Raw genomic sequence first — 12,889 nt, forward strand, 5'->3', positions numbered from 1 at the left:
CTTCTACTTAATGAACAGCAAATAATCGTCACACTACAGTTAATAAACTCATCTGTGGTGTACGTGTATGCGTGAATTTGTGTGAAAATCTAGTAACTGTACAGCAAAAACTGCATGAGACATTTTTCCTCATTAGCATCACCTAAGTATTCATCATGTGGAACACTGTGTGCAAGACTTGTATGGAAGTGGATAGCCTCTTCTTTCATAAGTATAGGAGGAGTGATATTTAATATGAAATTAACAATGTATTAGTTTTCTTACTTTTAATAACTGTGCTTTCAGTATATGTGCTGCCGAAGCGAGCACAATAACTGTGCTTTCAAAGAGTTATATTACCATACAGTAAGCTCCTCTCTCTCATTAGTAGAGAGACTGCTTGATTAGCTTATGAGCACAGGTAAGTAGTTTTTTTACGAAGTGTAACAAAGTTTCCAAAACCATATTATGAATATGACTATAATGCTATATGTCATAACAATTTTATAATGATTCATTCATTAGCATATCAGTGAGGCTACAGAGAAGTAATCATATCGATTACACTAGGATACCATAAAGCAATCATATTGCTGCTTCTTCATTATCAATGCATGAATTGTTATACCTGTAAATAAATATGCATTTTTTTCATGTTTTCTTTTCATTTTTGATGTCTAGTGTTAATAGTATATATAACATCTACAATGTTTTGTATCATATAGACAATTTTCATGTAGGTCCTGATAGATGGTTCAACTTGTAAACAAATAACATAAAGTATCAATAAATACAATAGAGTACTGTAAATGTATTTTCTCTTATTTATGATTTTCTTAACATTTTCTTTTTTCTAGCTTACTTTATTGTAAGAATATAATATATACATTTAACATACAAAATATGTGTTAGCCCTCTGTTTATGTAAAGCTTCTTCTGGTCAACAATAAGCTATTAGAGTAGTTAAATTTGGGGGGAGTCAAAGGTTTTATGTATTTTTTTAAGATTTTATTCATTTATTCATGAAAGACACAGAGAAAGGCAGAGACACAGGCAGAGGGAGGAGAAGCAGGCTCCATGCAGAAGCTCAATGCGGGACTCGATTCCAGAACTCTGGGATCACATCTCCAACCGAAGGCAGATGCTCAACCACTGAGCCACCCAGGCATCCCTTATGTGGATTTTTGACTGTGCATGAGGTCAGTGCCTCTAACCCCCATGGTGTTCAAGGGGCAACTGTAGTTACTCTGAGCTAACTCTTGCAAGATCCTAATAGGTTTGGATTGATAAGCATCAAAGAAGTTACTGATTATAAAGACTAACATCCTTCTAAAATTAATGTTTGTCCAATAAGGTTATCCCATATGGTTTCCTTCCTTTTTCATTGGTTTTTTAAATGTTGGGAATTCCTATCTTCATGACTTGAGACATGATGAGTTTACAAAGCTTTCTTTCTCACAAATTGTTTCATGAAACCTCAGGGAAATGCAGGGAGTCAAGCCCTAGTTATCATTCCTTTTCTGTCAGGTGAGGACACTGAGACCAAAACACCCATACAATTCCTGAAGGTATCAGAACTAGTAAACAAGAGAGCTGGAACCAGAACCTAGAACTCTAGTGTTGCTAGTATTGTTCCATTGTGCTCCCTTCTCCACCTTACACTGTTTATTAAGAATCACACATTTACATAAGGAAGACTGATGAACAGCAATGGTCATTTGAAGCTGAGGTCTCAGAGTTGGAGAGGATAGGGCTGTAGCAATTCTTACCTTATCCTGAGATTGATCCTAAGGATTTAAATCATGGCTGAACATATGACTGGGGTACAAGAAGAAGGATGTCAAGGATGGAGGCAAGGCCCAGCCTGACTTTGGGCTGTGCTAGTGGCACTTGGTGTTATGAAGCATTTACAAAGTAACTCAAATATTTTTAAGATGGTAAAATCTTTCCATTCAATTGTCAGACAATATTTGAGACAAGTCATTCCTGATTATGTTTATGCAAATATTCCAAAGACACACTATAAACACATATAAGTTAGACTAAATTCTTCATAAAATAGAATTGGTTCAATTGTTTATAATGGGTTTTCTTTTGGACTGCTTGGTCACATGTATGTGGTTTAATCACAGCTATCATTTTTCAATTATTTTGAGTGTCAAAAAGATAAAGGATTGCACCTTTCTAAGGTTTATATTATAAGCCACACTCAATAAAAATTGGATTTCTGTATCAGTTAGGATTAAGTTTTCAGAAAATCCAAAATAACAATGGTTAAAGAAAATTAACGTTTATTTTTTCTCACACAAAGAGGCCAGGAGAATGTTAGTTCAAAAATGATAAAGTGATTTCATAGTGTCAGGGGCTCATACTCCTATCCTGTTATTACACTATGCATGGATTCTATTTCCAAATTCATTTCATGGTCCAACATGGCTATTAGAGCTCCAACAATTATATCTGCTATCCAGGCAGTAGGAAGGAAAGGGGGACACAAAGAAGGGGATGTTCTCCTTTCTACTTCTGCTTACATCTCATTGGCTAGAACCCAATAATACAGTTACATCTGGCTGGAAGGAAGGCTGAGAAATGCATTATTTTAGTTAGCCATAGTGTTTCTCGGCTGAAAAAATTGGATTATTTTCACAAAGGAAAAAAAGATATAGGTAATATTTGGAGGCAATTAAGAGTCTCTGCTACAATTTGCTTCTTGAACATATTCCCACATCTTATTCCCTATGCATCCCCCTCTCCTCACCCTCTTTTGCACACACACACTTAAAAAAAGACCTTAACTGCTAGAAAGCCAGGGCCTTACAGAGCAGAAAAGATGACTGTGATTGAATCTGAGTCAAATTAGGTATTTTGTTCCTATGATTATTTTACCTTATTATCTATATCACTTATGTCATCATTGATAAAATGTATTGGGTACTTAGACTGTATAGGGGGAAATACCAAAGGTGTTAAAAAATATAGGATTCCCACTTTCTAATCTTGACTTTATCATTTTGGGGAGATAAGATTTCCATAGAAAGATGCTGTGTCAAGAACTGTGAAGAGTCTGAGATTTTACCCTACTTGTAAGCTAACAAGCTAGACTGCCTCAGTGTCATGGCATAAGACTCCTGAGTAAGAGCTAAAGGACTTTATTATAGCAATAATCAGAGCACTAACCTTTACTTATGCAAGTTCTCCAGGCCCCACTTGCCATAGGAAGACACAAATGGCCACATGACAACTACACTTGCAGTGGATTGCATTACAGGAGAGGAACCCTGAGCTTAAGGAATCGGAGTCTTTTATAATGGGCAGTAAGCATGCCTGCCCTTTTCTCCAGAGGAAGCACTGCCTCTATATTTCAAGGCTATTTGCCCTACAAACATCCTGTAAACACAGTCCATCCAGAACAAAATTGGTGTCTGTGTTCACAAGATATTCAGAAATACAAGAGACCCGTGGAGAATCATCTCTTAACAGATATGAGGGAGAGCATACCAAGTGCCACCCAACTACCAGAAATGCTAAATATTACTGGTGTGCCCCTTATGAATGAGAAGCGAGTAGTAGGGGCTGAGAAATCTGTGGTAGCAGCTGAACTTTGAAAGGAAGGGAGACCCTGGACCAAGAGAGAAGAGAGAGCTTCTACATATGCATTCAGTTGTGGAGACAGCAATGTGATGATGTGTTTGCAACCTACAAAAGACCAGCTTGGTTGAAGGGGAAGTTTATTTAGGAAACCTGTGGGAGGTTGGAACTTGTCTCTGGAGGGCCTGAATGCCCAAAAACCTTCTCTACAGTAATGAGGAAGGACAGTAACACTGCTAACCAGCCACATAGCATAGGATGGGCCAGAGTGGAGGCAATGAGAAACAAGGCAGAGACTACTAGGAGATTATTATAATGGCTTAGGCATGAAATACTGAACACTTGAATGTTTGCCACCTGGTAGGAGAACACACTGAAACAGGTTATACGTACAAAAAAATACATATTTAATTCTATTTCCTTTACTGTAGAGCATCAAGGCAAATTTTCCAGGTAACTTTGTATGTATAAGGATTGATTTATAATATCATTCATAAATCTATTACTTTGAGTGGCACTTTCATACACTTTCTCATTCAAGAGGGTATCAGTCAACTGAGCTTGGCACACGGGTTTTGGGATCAGACCATTCCCTGGTGTCAGGCGTCAGGCCTAAAGGAGTTCAGGGGATCCTTCCTGGCCAGCATAAGGGAGAGCTCCAGTGTGGGGACAGACTGATAGAAGTGACATCTGTTATACATGGGTGACTAGTTATAATATCAGCCCTCTAAGTGAGAAAACTAGTGTAAAGGACATGTTCTCCCAAAATTGAGGGCACCTACAAGTAAATGTCTTGAACTACAGGGCCCCTTGATAAAATAAGTGCTAAACATCCAAATCATTAATGCTTGTGTTGGAGATTGAACTTCTATATGTACTGTACTGGTTTCTTATTATTCTTATGTAATAGTCTTGGCTTCTTGAACATGTTGCAAGAAACATGAGCAAGTCTCACACCTGCCTCGCTGCAGATGAATGAAGTGCCACCTTAAATGTTCCCTGGGCTCACATCATCCTCTGGGGGCCTCCCACAACCCTGGGTCCTCAGCTGTTCTGTAGTAGGCCACTAGAACATCAGTAAAGTCTTTGGCAGACCACCCTGCAAGCAAACTCCTAAATATTTTTAACAGAGCCCAAGGCTGACTGGAGTCAAACTTTATATATTAAAAGCATATTAAAAACACAGCATTTCCAATAATTTATTATGCACATGCTCATAAACATATTACACTTGTCACAGAACATATACTTGTTGTAGGCCTTCCAAAGGGGAATAAATAACACTTACCTAATGAGAAGGCAGATGTCAAGTGCACCAAGGTTCCAACCATGAAGTAGTATCATGATTGGCAATCTTTTAATAGGAAATCCCCTGACCATTGGCCACCTGTGGTGTGTGGGCCACCAGTTGGGAACCACTGAACTTGGCAAAGGAGCAATGATCCCTATGGCCTTACTCAGACCCATCATTAAACTGTTCCCTGAAAGTGAGCTTGGAAGTTTTCACAGCCAGTGACCAATGTAAGCCTTCGAAGTGAACTGGAGTGCATGTGTTGAGGGCTCATGTGAAGAAAAGCAACCTGTCATAAGAGAAAAAAGCCATCATAGTGCCAAATTATTGATGGAAAATTATCAAACCCATTGCACTGTGTCTGACTGTGGATACTACACTTGGGGAGGAATATGAGCCAAAAAGTGTGATAAATAACAGGAACTACACAAGACCATGCCACATTATGAATAATCAAAGAAACAGGATACATGTGGATAGAAGAAGACTTGAGAGGACATACTAACTCAAATACTCAAATAGTCCTCAAATACTCTGAAGGTTGTCAAGAAGAAGGTTCTCCCAGGGGCACAGGAGGTAGACACCAGTGATTAAGGGGGAAGACCATGAAAACATATTTAAGCTTAAAAAAACGGGAGATAGGGATCCCTGGCTGGCTCAGCAGTTTAGCACCTGCCTTTGGCCCAGGGTGTGATTCTGGAGTCACAGGATTGAGTCCCACATCAGGCTCCCTGCATGGAGCTGCTTCTCCCTCTGTCTGTGTTTCTGCCTCTCTCTCTCTGTCTGTCTCATGAATAAATAAATGAAAACTTTTTTAAAAATGGGAGATAAGAGGGGAGTACTTTCTGATAGAGCTCTTCAAAAATAGACTGGATGGTTTGGGAGATACTGAGTCCTCTATCATTTGAAACATTTAAGTTTTGACTGAGCAATCATACTGGAAGAATATTGCAGAGACTCAAGTGTCTGATCATTGGACAAAGTGACTTTAGGTCATTTTCACCCCCCAGGACTTTGTGACTCTATGTAGAGGGAACTTGAATCTGAAGTATTCTTGTGAAAACTTCACAACTTTGGCTCACAATATATGCTGAATTTAAATCTGTATGGTAATGAAATTCACATGAATGAATAGGAAACATCTGAAAGTATATGTTTACATTCAGTTGTAGATAATTATGTGAGCTGATTTGATTTTGATGAATCTGATGGTCTGATTTGGTCTCAAAAAATTATACCACATTTTCAGTTTTCTCCTGGGAAGCTACCTTTTCCAGTTGCAGGGTTTTATTTGGTTGTCTGCCATCACCTAGAACACATATGTGTGCACACATATACATAAAAATAATTGTTCTGATTAACACTTTGTGTAATTTCATTATATTAAAAAACAAGCTTCTGTGTTTGTTAATATCTACCCATTTGTAAATTCTTATTGAAAACTACAGAGATCACGGGTGGAAACACTGTATTTCCAGCATTCGGACCTCAATCGGTTGTGTATTGAATAGCTATGAATATGTACAAAGTTAGGTAGAAGTTAGAGAAATTAATTATAAAGATTAAGGGAAAAGTCACAAGAGTAGGAAAGATTGCACTGCCCCAAAGACTAGTGAAAGATTTGTGTTTAGGGTCCTGGAAGATCAGTTCCCTTCCATGTGCTTCATCAGTGTGGAGGCAAGGGGCGGAGCAGGTATCAGAGTCCCTGTCTCCCAGAGACTCTCAGCCTCAAGATTCTTAGCCCAGATGTTGGTCCTGCTTGCTTTCCAGTGAACAGTTAACCCTGCATCTCAGATGAGCTGTAAAGGGGGCTCAGGGAGTATCTTTTCTCCATCTCCGCAACAGAGGCCAGGGAGGCAGAAAGGAGAACTAGGGGCATTTATTTCCATCTTACCAAAATGAGCATTAAATGTGGTGAAGGTCAGGATAGCCTGAGCTCTGCTATTACCTGTGTTTCTTAGAAAAGCCTCTTGCAAAGGTAGGGGTAGAGGGCAGAGAGGGCTCACCAGTAAGCCCAGGTCATGGGTGGTATACCAGCAGAGGAATAAAGATGAGAACTCTTATAGAAAAATGGAACAAATTCTGAAGACAGACATGCAAGTGCTGTTTTTTTTTAGGATGCTGATAATGACACTTAGAAAGAGTTCTAGTTTTTCAGAAGACTCAGGGGAGTGAGGCAATTCCTCTTGTTTCTTGGTTGTTATAAGAAGAAACACACACACACACACACACAAATATATATATATTAATTTTGAGTTAGTTTGTCTCTGTTTTTCACAGAGAGACAAAAGACTGGGTAACCATCCTTACTCATTAAAGCCATAATGATCCTTGGGGCCTGTCCTGTAGACAATCCCCCCACCCACCTCCCAGTGCGGTGTCTGTTCTCCCAGTGGGGGCCAGCATGCCTTTCACATGGGACTCTGACATCACCTTGACACCTGTTACTCAATATTCTTTCATTCCTCCACTTTTAACCCAGGTTTTATCTGTGAGACCTTGCCATTTGTAGTATTACAGGCATATATGCATGCTCAAAAAGTAACCATCATCTTATAGTAACTAAGGAGTGTATGATAGTTGTCCCTCCACTACCTGGAGTGTTTGATTCACAGGTTCTGCTCATGCTGTACTTGTGTCCCATTGGCCATCAACAGAGGAATGGTTTGGCAAAATGTATACACGTACTTTGGGATATTATTCAGTCTTAAAAAGGAATAAAACTCAGGGATCCCTGGGTGGCGCAGCGGTTTGGCGCCTGCCTTTGGCCCAGGGCGCGATCCTGGAGACCTGGGATCGAATCCCACATCGGGCATCCCGGTGCATGGAGCCTGCTTCTCCCTCTGCCTGTGTCTCTGCCTCTCTTTCTCTCTCTCTCTATCATAAATAAATGAAAATTAAAAAAAAATTAAAAAAAAGGAATAAAACTCAGATTCATGCTACAACATAGGTGAACCTTGACAACATGCTAAGTGAAATATGCCAGAGACAAAAGAATTGTACAAGTCCATTTATATGACACACCTAAATAGTGAAATTCATAGAGACAGAAAGTACAATAGTGGTTACCAGGGGTTGAAGGGAGAAGAGAATGGGCAATTATTGTTTAATGGGTATAGGTCTTCAGTTTGGGAAGGAGAAAATGTTCCGGAGATAGATGGTGATTATGATTGTACAACAATGTGGATAAACTTAATATCACTGAACAGTACACTCAAGAACATGGAAATGGTAAATGTTACGCAATGTATGTTTTGCCATAGTTCATATGTGGTGTGTGTGTGTGTGTGTGTGTGCATTATCAATGTACACAATGAATGTCCTGACCTTACCTTTTTGTGTGGGAGGCAAATGGTCTGTTTTCCCATATGTGAAAGGAGTGTCATTTTTTCCTCTCAAGTCTGCTTTTGAACAGGGAAGAAAATTAGCAATGGGGGAAACTTGTCACTAGCTTAGGGCCAGGCTCACTTCTTATTGGTTTAAACAACATTTATGGATGAAATGACCAATTGGAAGATAAAAAATAAGAAGTGGGAGAGACAGGCTAAAAAAAGAAGAGGAAGGAAAAGAAGGAGGAGAAAAATCTTGTGAAACTTCAGAGTGCTTATACTTGCGGTCGAATGGAACAACTTTCTTTTTTATTTGGTATATAAACTTGTCCTAAGCAATGTACTCAAAGGAAAAATTCCCAAGCAGCAGTGTGGGTTTGGAGTCATTTGTCAAGTTAATCATGATATATTTTCTTGCCGTGAATAGCGTCAGCTGGAATATGTTACATTCCATCCTAGTATAGGAATCCAAGTGAATAATTCCCAACAAACAATTGCTCAGTCTACAGAGAATGAAAACCTCCAAGTCCTTTCATTAGCGTTGACCACATTTTCCATGATCTTTCAGGTGGGGAGATACAGTGAAATGGGAAAATGAGAACTGGAACCTTATACAGAGTTTTGGAACCAACACAGTTTGGTGTTAGAAGAGACCAAGATTCCAGTCAGAAGGCAGTCCTGGGTTTGGTACAAGATATTCACTTAGGAAGAATGGAAAACATAGTAATTGAGGCCTGATAAATATTTGACACAAAATTTAAGAGTCCAAATGTTTAATTCAGTCTCCTTTTCAAGTACTTAAAACAAGTAGATGATCTTATAATGAAATTTTAGCCCACAGCCATGTAATATTTGACAAAGTAATGGAATTAATACCCCAAACTGCCAAAATATATAGTTAATTATTCAGCTGAAAATCAATTTGAAGACTCCAATAGATTTAAAATGTAAGACTTTATAATTCTGAAATGCTATGTTCATTTACTTTATTTGAAGAAAAATATGCCAATATTCCATTTGACTCACAAAACTTGATACAGCTACCTTACCCATGAATATCCACAGGAAAAGAAAATAAACTTGGCTATAAATTAGTTTCCCTAGTTTCTGAATGTTCAGTTATGAGTTCTTCTCCCCCTCTTCCAAATTTGGGCCTAACATTACTATAACAGGGGACATGGTCTCTATATATGAAAAGTAGGAAGCTGCAAGTTTTCCAAATCATTTGGACTAACAAAACATTTCTCATGGAATATACAATGAATTAAAGCAATATTTTTAAAGGAAATGTATTTTTCTTAATTATAATTTATCAAGTTAATTTCCTCTATTCTCCCTTGTTTGAATGTTAGTTAATACTGACAAAAATATTTTCCTATGGTACTAAAAATCTTTTTTAAAAATCTAGGTTTGTTTTTTTTTTTTGGCATTGATCTAGAATCTAGACATCTTCTATAGTATGTAAAGAGAGTCACCAGAGTTTAACCTAAGCTACTATTTGATGCACTATATTAAAAGTGAACAAACCCACCCACAAGAAAGCAAGCACATATACAAAGCAGTTGATTCTTGACATGCTGTTGCCATTTGGGTTCAGGTAAATGTGGGAAGAGTGGAAAAGACTGCATTTGTTGACAAAAATTGCTGGTCACCCACAGCCAGAGTTTTTGCCTTGGATTGTTTTGGAAGAACTTTCCCAATAATTTAGGAAATCGGACATTTGTCTGTGATTCTTATAGCCTCCCATCTGGGGCTGATGGCATTAAAACACTAATGTTGAAATGGTCCTCTGAGGTTTAGTATCTCGAGGCTGAGTTAATCTGCTCCTAGTTTCATTTCACCTGAACTCTAAAAGCTACATGGTTCTTATATTCCACTGATGTTGAGCTGCTCTGAGTCAGCCAAACCAGCAGGCTTTAGGAGTTGGTAGAGGAAAACATTTTGAAAGAACTTAACAAAACATGCTTTTTAATTATAAGAGAGTGGGAAGTGAGGAGATTTTTCCCTAAGTAATTGAACCCAAATGGAAACAAGGCTTTGCAAAAATGGAATTATTGAAAAATATCAGTTACAATGATGTCTAGGTATTAAGTCAAACAGTGGCTTCCTACATGTTTTAGTCCACATAGGTCTACAAAATTCATCCATTTATCCATCCACTGATGAAGACTTATATTGGATGTTTACTGTGTGCCAAGCACATGGCTGAGTACTAGACCACACTGGATGTGTAAGGGAAATGAACAAAAAGTGTCCCCTGGCTCTGCTAGGAGTGCCATTCTCAGAGTCAGTTCCAACCAGACAGACAACTGCCTGTATGTCATCTAGTCTCTACCACAGACATATTTTCTCCCAATCCAGGAGAAGGAGATTGTGATTCAGAAATTCTTTGAAGTTTAATCTCCCCTTTTGCAATTGACAGGCATCAGAAAGAAAGCTTGACAATGGACACTAATGCACACTAAGGCACACTAATAACCAAAGAATGGCTTGTAAGTGAACTCATCCATATTTTGAAAGCCCATGAGAAAAAGAAACGTTTTGGGGCACCTGGGTGGCTCGATCTGTTGAGCTTCTACCTTCAGCTCAGGTTGTGATCTCGGCGTCCTGGGATCTAGTCCCACATCCGGCTCTCTGCTCAGTGGGGAGTCTGCTTCTTATCTCCCTCTGCCTCTCCTGCTATTCTCTCTCTCTCTCTCTCTCTCTCTCTCAAATAAAACAAAAAGAAAATCTTAAGAAAAAGAAATGTTTTGCCACTATAGACTCAGTGCACAGTGACATCACAGTTCAAGAACCAATTCCAACAAAGATTATCCACCCAGGGACTAAACCTGATGCATGTTTGTATTTTTAGCACTGTGTTTTGCTCAGAGTAGGTGCTCGAAAAATCTTGTTTCATCTAAAGTGAAGGTAGTAGAAGAACAAGTAGAGGCTCAGAAGCATCCCCAGTACAATGATCCATGTAACTTAATGTTGCCACTGTGTAAAAACAAAGACTGCCCTGAGGTATTTTCATTTCATTTATTTTGGAAGTCACTCAAGGCAGAGTTCAGAATTGGATATTATCTTGGATACTGGTGATGGGCCATGAAAAACAAATTAGGTCCTTTAAATAGTAAGTATAGCAAAACTCAGGAGTAGGGACGCCTGGGTGGCTCAGTGGTTGAGCAACTGCCCTCAGCTCACGGTGTGATCCCGGGTCCGGGGATCAAGTCCCACATCGGGCTCCCTGCGAAGAGCCTGCTTCTCTCTCTGTCTGTCTCTGCCTCTCTCTCTGTGTCTCTCATGAATAAATAAACACAATCTTAAAAAAAGAAACCTCAGGAATAATCCAGACAAAAAATGGCAAAGCAAATTTTTAAATAAATTTTTCTGTAATCTATTGAATGTTTTTAGAACTCAGACAATATAATAGACTCAGAACTTCGTCATAAAAATAAAACTGCCAAAATAATGATATGAAATAATGTAGGATACTTTATTTTTATGAATTTGTTTTTCAAAAGAAAATAGAGACTCAGCCAATTTATTCCTCAGTGACCTTCCAACTGTGTGAAGCATTAAAATAATATATGCTATTTAAAAATTATTAGGGATCCATTAAATTGGCAAGATCTCAGATTTCATGTGTTGAGGGTTTTGCTTTGGTGGGAAGCAAATGCTATAAACTCCCTATTGGAATGAGATATTTTTGGAAGTGAGCAGCAGTTTTCTTCTTGCTGGAGGGAAAATGCTAAATAAATAAGAATGAATAGTTGATTTTCATCTGTTGAATTCTTCTCCCAGCATTAGATAGCGGCGAAGCAACCTGCAGGAAGGAAGAAGAAACCATCCACCCATTGTGGATTCTCTTTTTAAGAGGATTTATATCCACAAAGGGGAAGAATTGTTCTCCAGCCCCTTCCAAGTTGATAGCTGCATCAATGGAGCCTTGTTACTGCTGGTTTTAGTGTCTACACGGGCTACTGATTCTATTAGAGGCATATAATGTCACATATTGCTGTTCTGTTGCTACCTAGGCTCTGTGCATGTGTACACATCTCTTCAGTAAATGAATGATAACCTTTCTGGGGTCTTACCCTCTGTTGGGAGGCTGAGCATCTGACCTAGCCCAGGTGGAGAACTCAGAGTTAGGAACAAGGAATAGTTCGTTATTAGTGATCTGCCCCTCCCTATATCTTTTCCCCCCCTCTTCTCTCTCTCTCTCTTTTTTTCACTTATCATTGGTAAGCACCACAATATATGTCTATCAGGTGGTATAAGCTATTATGGAAACAGAAGATGAGATTTTAAATTGGTATGGAAACTTACATTGGGCATCTCATAAGCATTCCACCATGCAAGTCATAAAGGACATGCAAGATGAACAAGGCATGATCCTTTCCTCTTGGAGTTTATAGTTGAAATGACTGAGATCAGGTCACAAGTGACTTGGTGTTTTCATCATATTGATTTGTCCAATAGTCTCTGGTGGCTGAGAAGCTATCATAAAGATTATAGGGGAAAAAACACCCTTCTGCCAAAGCAAATTAAATAACGAGGCCCGGGATCCCTGGGTGGCGCAGCGGTTTAGCGCCTGCCTTTGGCCCAGGGCGCGATCCTGGAGACCCGGGATCGAATCCCACGTCGGGCTCCCAGTTCATGCAGCCTGCTTCTTCCTCTGCCCGTGTCTCTGCCTCTCTCTCTCTCTGCGTGTGACTAT

The 12,889-nt window shown here is 39.1% G+C and overlaps 1 protein-coding gene across 20 annotated transcripts in view; it reads left to right on the plus strand.

Moving 5' to 3' along the window:
* LOC144295913 (uncharacterized) overlaps positions 1 to 12,889 on the plus strand; it is an 85,843-nt gene that overhangs the window by 62,464 nt on the left and 10,490 nt on the right. For 11 of the 20 annotated variants that reach the window (XR_013363044.1, XR_013363041.1, XR_013363027.1 and 8 more), the window contains one exon: positions 8,756 to 9,281. The exons of 6 other annotated variants lie outside the window; for them this stretch is intronic. The gene's annotated coding sequence lies outside the window, so the exon portion shown is untranslated. Of the gene's footprint in view, positions 1 to 1,008; positions 1,179 to 8,755; positions 9,282 to 12,889 lie in introns of those variants that run through there. 3 more of the 20 variants (XR_013363030.1, XR_013363036.1, XR_013363032.1) reach the window with 1 other exon arrangement.

This window comes from Canis aureus, chromosome 24 (assembly GCF_053574225.1).
Source record: "Canis aureus isolate CA01 chromosome 24, VMU_Caureus_v.1.0, whole genome shotgun sequence".
Lineage (NCBI taxonomy): Eukaryota > Metazoa > Chordata > Mammalia > Carnivora > Canidae > Canis > Canis aureus.